The sequence below is a fragment of the Coffea eugenioides genome, unplaced genomic scaffold, assembly GCF_003713205.1.
Source record: "Coffea eugenioides isolate CCC68of unplaced genomic scaffold, Ceug_1.0 ScVebR1_210;HRSCAF=848, whole genome shotgun sequence".
NCBI classification, from domain to species: domain Eukaryota; kingdom Viridiplantae; phylum Streptophyta; class Magnoliopsida; order Gentianales; family Rubiaceae; genus Coffea; species Coffea eugenioides.
The window spans coordinates 41,960-48,035 of NW_020862567.1; positions in this window are offsets into that span (position 1 = coordinate 41,960).

Sequence of the window (6,076 nt, forward strand, 5' to 3'; positions counted from 1 at the left end):
ACCCCATAAAGCATAAATAAAATAAAAAGCAAGTAAATGCACGCAAGGAGGTAAGGAAAGCGGAGTAGGCATGCATATTCACATAACACGTAGGAGCACGTAAGGTCAAATGTAGTGCAAATGAGGGATAGAGTGTACCTCCCTTGAATTGACGCTCCAATGAAGTGAAATTGTTCAATTACCCTCCAAAATAAAAGAAATGGTCAAGGCACCAATTTATTTGGGAAAATTAAAGAAAACATGCAAACACGGGCTCACATGGTCATAAAGCTCTTAAATTCATGCATGAAGTGCAATTTAAACAAAGTAATGTAATTAATCGAAACAAACAAGCAATAAAAATTGTAAAATTAAAGTTGTCAAGGACCAAATTGAGGATATTATCTAATTGATTGGGCCATAGTAGGACAAGGGGAGACTTGGGGGGGTCAAAGTGCAATTTTCTTTTGTTAACATGCAAATGCCATGCAAACCTACGTGGGACTTTCACTACTGTAACTAAAAAAGAAGCATGTTTTTTTTTTCTGCCTTCAAGCTTGCTGCAAGCTCCAGCCGCAGTTTTTACCTTTTGTACAATGCAAACATGCTCATCAAAAACTTAGAGTTCCACCTATCAAACATCAACTAAAATGCAGTTGGCTTAGAGTTCAATCATCAACCATCTTTCATCAAAAACTTAGAGCTCAATCATCAATCATCAAACAGTTTCGTTGCAAGTTTGAATTTGGAGCATTGAACATAGCTGCAACAAGAATTGCAGCAGCAAATTCGAACCAGCCACAGGTTCCGAATATAGCAGCAACAAACCCAAAAGTTCCGGGCATGGCCGTGACAAACCTTCGACCTGACTGTCTACCATAGCTTTGATAAAAGAATTTCCAGCAAAAGACGTCAAACAGAAAAAAATGCTGCTAACTTTATCTTTCTACTGTCCTAACAAGCAAGCTATTTTCTTTGCTAATTTCTTTTGACAGCTTCGCAAGCTCCTGCTGTAAAAAAAATGCAGTCAAAAAACATGCAAAGCAGGGAAACAAGGCTGGGAATTTCTGGTTCAGCAAGCTAACAAGCATCTTTCAGCAAGCACTTAGACATATTTCAGATGCCTTCAAAAGCAGATGTAAAAATATCGGAGAAGCTGAAGTTTGAACAATTAAAGGAACCAATTTGCCCAGGCTACTGCACCAAACGATAGTTTCATGCTTTGCTTCAGCAGATTTATGTGCAAATCTTAACACAACTTGAAACTTTGAGCTTTTAGCAGCCTTACGCAACAAGCACATGCCAAACCGTAAGCAAACATAAAAAAAAAACAAACGTGCAAGTAACCAGCCCCCGAAAATCCCTGAGTTTCCGTCTCTTAAATTCGATCCCAGGATTCTAAGCACCAAACGATCAAAACTGTAAAATTTCTCTGCAATTTTGTTCAGCCGAAACTCAAACACACAGAAGCTAACTCATTTACCCAAACCCCAGGCTTAATGTTACCTAAACAGATACCATTAGACCCAAACAAAAGCCATCAATCAACATTCGAACAAACAGGAACAGAATACAGCAGCGGAAAGCGAGAAAGCAACTAAAAGAGACAGCTTGTAGCTATAAAGGTGAAGACCATACCTGAAGTGCGGAAACTCAGATGATCTCCCCAAGTATTGAATGCTGAAGATGGTTCCGTCACCTTTCTTTTCTGCAATCTCTCAGCCGAGAACCCTTTCTGCCTTGCCCTTCCGCTCCTGTTTTGTTCCGTCACTCGCTGCTTTGGTTTTTCTTTTCTTCTGCTCAGCCTCCCAGAGCTCTCCAAAACTCTCTCGGCTCCCTTTTCACCCCTTTTTCCGTTACTCCAATCCCCTCTTGCTCTCTCTCGCACACCTCTCTCCTTGCTCCCCTAGCCTTCTAGTTTGCTCCTCCGTCCCTGCCTGATGCAACCGTGAACTTCCTCTCTTACTTTTCCTTTTCCCTTCACCTTTCCCCAGTTTTTCTCTGCTTAGCCGTTCTTACTCTCCCCTCCGTTTTTTTTCTAGAACTCAGCCGCCACTGCCCTTCTCATACTCCCCAACTCTCTCTCTGGTTTCTCTTTTTGCCCCCTCGCCCGATAGTTTCTTTTTTTTCCTCTGTCCCGTAGCCTTTCTCTATCTCCTCCAAAACTCTCCGTTGCGGCTGTAGCTTCTTGTCCGCTTTTATATGGAACTCCATGGCCCTTAAACCCTCCACTGAATGGTCAGGATGAAGGCCAGCCTCTGCCTTCATCCTGCCCTTCAGTGGCACGCACGAAACTAACCCTTTGCAAGCTGCCAAAAAAATGCAGCTTGCAGGCCGCGATCGTTTTTTTTTTTTTTTTAAAAAACAACTTGAAGATTACAGAAAATATAAATAATAAAATAACAATAACAATAATAACAAAAATACACAAACCAGGTAATAATAATAACAAAACAAAAATAATCTTAAACAAAAGAAACTAAACAAAAATGGCCATTTTTAAAAAAATCCAATTTTTCATCATTTTCTTTTCCTCAAAATAACTTAATAAAAATAACTAAAGTGCCCAAAGATTGAATTTAAAGAAATAAACATATTTTTGTGAACAAATTTTCCTTTTTCTTTTTTTTCTTAATTTCTTTTTCCTCCTTTTATGATTTTGCGTTTTCATTTTTCTTTCGAGAAAGCATTGAATAAAAACAAAAATGACTAAAATGATTTTTCTTTTCTTTCTAAAAACTCTATAAACTAAAAACTAAAAACTAAAAACTAAAATCTAAAACTTAAAAGTGATTAAAAACCTAAAATGACAAAATAAAAATGAATAGACAAACTAAAAGGGCAAAATGAATAAAACTAAAATAAAATAACAACTAGAAATGCAAAACACACAACAATGAACTAAATGCAAGCGATCTAAAATAAAAATCATGAAGTAGATGCCACATACAAATTATTCAAAATTTGGTGTCTACAGTTTGCCCCTCTTTGTCTGAGTTTTGAAAAAACTTGAGACAAAGAAGTGGACACCAAATACTTACCTGTGTTATTGGGCTGCAAAAGATTCCGACGAACCGGAATTCTAAATACGGGACTGACCCGAACATGAAAAATAAGACGGGACTGACCCGAACAGGAATTGAACGGGGACTGATCCGAACCAGGAATTAAACGCGGACTGACCCGCAACAGGAATTCTAATACAGGACTGACCCGAACATGAAAAATAAGACGGGACTGACCCGAACAGGAATTTAAACGGGACTGACCCGAACAGAATTTAAACGGGACTGACCCGAACAGAATTTAAACGGGACTGACCCGAACAGGAATATAAAATTGGGATAGACCCACGGGACTGACCCGAACAGAAATTTAAAATTGGGATAGACCCACGGGATAGACCCGGACAGAAATGTAAAATTGGACGAATTGAAGTGAGATGGAGTGTTGGTGGGATTGATCCATGTTTATTGGTGATGCAAATGAAAATTGAAAGGCACACTAGTGGGACAAACCCACGCTCCAGTGGCGGTGAAAATGAAAATGCTTACTGGCGGGACTGACCCACGTTCCAGTAGCGATGTAAGTGAAAATGCTTACTGGCGGGACTGACCCACGTTCCAGTAGCGATGTAAGTGAAATGCTCGCTGGCGGGACTCACCTCATGCTCCAGTGGCTGTAAAAATGAAAATGCTTACTGGCGGGACTGACCCACGTTCCAGTAGCGATGTAAGTGAAAATGCTTACTGGCGGGACTGACCCACGTTCCAGTGGCTGTGAAAACGGAATGCTCACTAGTGGGACAAACCCAACGGCTAGTGGCGAATGCGAATGAAAGGCACACTAGTGGGACAAACCCAACGGCTAATGGCGATGAAAATAAAAGGCACACTAGTGGGACACACCTAACGGCTAGTGGCAATGAAAATGAAGACTCACCAGTGGGACAAACCCAACGGCTGGTGGAAAAAGCAATTAAAAGGCTCACCAGTGGGACAAACCCAACGGCTGGCGGCGATGAAAATGAAAGGCTCACCAGTGGGACAAACCCAACGGCTGGTGGGAAATGCAATTAAAAGGCACACTAGTGGGACAAACCCAACGGCTAGCGGCGATGAAAATGAAATGCTTACTAGTGGGACAAACCCAACGGCTGGCGGCGATGAAAATGAAAGGCTCACCAGTGGGACAAACCCAACGGCTGGCGGCGATGAAAATGAAAGGCTCACCAGTGGGACAAACCCAACGGCTGGTGGGAAATGCAATTAAAAGGCACACTAGTGGGACAAACCCAAAGGCTAGCGGCGATGAAAATGAAATGCTTACTGGCGGGACTGACCCACGTTCCAGTAGTAATGAAAATGAAAACCTTGACCATCGGACAGTGGGATTAAACCCAAGCCTGTCGTGATGAAACTTGATTTGTTTTTTGATTGATGATTTTCTTTTCTTTTCGCGACTTTTGAGAATCTTTCCAAAAAATTAATTTGCCCCAGTATGGTGAATTTTTGCAATTTGAGTCCAAAGTTGACTTTGCATCGCCATGCTGTTGCACCTTTTGATCAAATTTGCTTGCAACATTTTCGATCTACCTTTGTTCATCGGAGGACTCTTTCCGACATCGATTCCGGTGCGAAGTGTGACTACTTTCATCTGTGCCTGCAATTTTCTGCAAATGAAAAGAAATTGCCACCATCATTTGATCCGTTTTCCTTTGAGAATCGTGTAAACATGAGTCTTCCGATGCCATTATCAACTTTTGCTACGACAGCCGATTGAGTTGGATTCCCCGCCCTAAGGCTTTTCTGATTTTCAAACTGACCAGGTATATGCTTTGCCATATTATGAAGTTTGTGTAACTGGCTTGGCTGGATTTCAACTGTTTCCAAAGGATGACTGAATCCAAGTATACTTTTTGAAATAAATCACAGGGATTGTCATTTATCACAATTCAACGATAAAAAATGAGGTATGCAAGAAAATTCACATGTCATGTAAAAATGAATAAGAATGCACATACAACCATGTGTGCTTAAATTCTACAAAAATGTCATGAATACAAGTAATTTGGAAAAAAATGAGTTTCCTAAGAATGTATGTGCAAAAGAATGTTTTTTCCAAAATGACACAGCTTTGGCCAACGGATGTCCTATTCAAGCTTGTGGATATCTTAGTTCCGGAATTCAATGTTGCCAGAGGTATGACAAAAATGAGGAGAAATCTAAATGGACCAAACCACCAGCTGTTCCTCTTTGTGCTTTCTCATTGCAGAAAACCTGCCTTGGCGCCCTTTCGGGTTTTCACCAAGGTTGCCCCCCACCCTTTTTGTTGGTTTTTTCTTTCTTTTTCTTTCTTTTCTCTTTTCCTTCTTTCTTTTTTCCTTCTCTTGAGGTGCCCTTGTGGGTTTTCACCTAAGGAAACAATGGAAGAGCTCAACCATAGTCGACTCAGGAATGTAAGTTGAAGATTGCTGGCATCAGTAAAATGCGCTTCCCTTATAAACTTAAACGAAGGCATTGTGGACATCACCTGCCAGTTGATTAGCAAAAATCCCTAATAGAAATGCAGCAAGTGACGAAAGCCAGGACTTTGGGCTTTTGTAATGAGGTCAGGTGGGGTGTTTTTCAAGAAAAGTTGAGGCTTGAAAGCAGGTTTGATGAAAGGTGTGAAATAACCTGAGATTGCATCATTTTGAAATTATCTCTAATTTTGAACGAAACCGAGGAAATTTGCCCCAGTTTGATTGGATTTTCTCTTTCTTTGCATTTTCTTCATTGCATTTTTCTCACTTTTTGCATTTTCCTTCAAAAACTAAATTTGCCCCAGTGTGGGGTTCTCCTTTTCTTTCTGATCACTTTTCAAAATGAATTTGCCCCAGCGTGGGGTTTGCAATTCTCAGGGGTTGCCAAACGAAAATTATTGTTCTGATAGTTCAAAGGGGACAAGTAGGGATAAAATGCTTTAAATGTAAAAGAAGAGGGCCTGACTTGCATTTCGCCATTTGCACGAATTTCTAAGGAAATTTGCATGATCAAATGAAAATTTTCTTGCACATATCTGATTTGATGGGTTGAGGGTATGTCTGTCCTTCCAT